Source organism: Dipodomys ordii, unplaced genomic scaffold, assembly GCF_000151885.1.
Source record: "Dipodomys ordii isolate 6190 unplaced genomic scaffold, Dord_2.0 Scaffold149, whole genome shotgun sequence".
Taxonomy (NCBI): Eukaryota; Metazoa; Chordata; class Mammalia; order Rodentia; family Heteromyidae; genus Dipodomys; species Dipodomys ordii.
This window is the reverse complement of record NW_012267365.1, coordinates 1,397,745-1,398,260: the sequence shown is the minus strand read 5'-3', so window position 1 is coordinate 1,398,260 and position 516 is coordinate 1,397,745.

The window sequence follows — 516 nt, the reverse complement described above, 5'->3', positions numbered from 1 at the left end:
TAGGTTCATTTCTGGGTTTTCAATTCTATTCCATTGGTCCTGAGGTCTGTTCTTATGCCAATACCAAGTTTTTTGATTACTATGGCTTTATAGTAGAGTTTGAAATTTGGTATTGATATTCCTCTAGCAGTGTTCTTTCCGTTGAGGAGCATATTTGCTATCCGGGGTCTTTTATGGTTCCATATGAATTTTTGGATTGCCTCTTCTATTTCCTTGAAGAATGAAGTTGGAATTTTGATAGGTATCTCATTGAATTTGTAGATAGCATTGGGAAGTATTGCCATTTTCACGATGTTAATCTTTCCAATCAAGGAGCATGGGAGGTTTTGCCAGTTTCTAAATTCTCTTTTGATTTCCTTTTTCAAGATTTTAAAGTTTTCATCTTAGAGGTCTTTCACTTCTTAGGTTAACTTAATTCCTAGGTATTTTATTTTTTGTGGGGCTATTACAAATGCAGTTGCTTTCCTAAATTCAGCCCCACTTCTCTCATTGTTGGACAGAAAAGCCATTGATTTT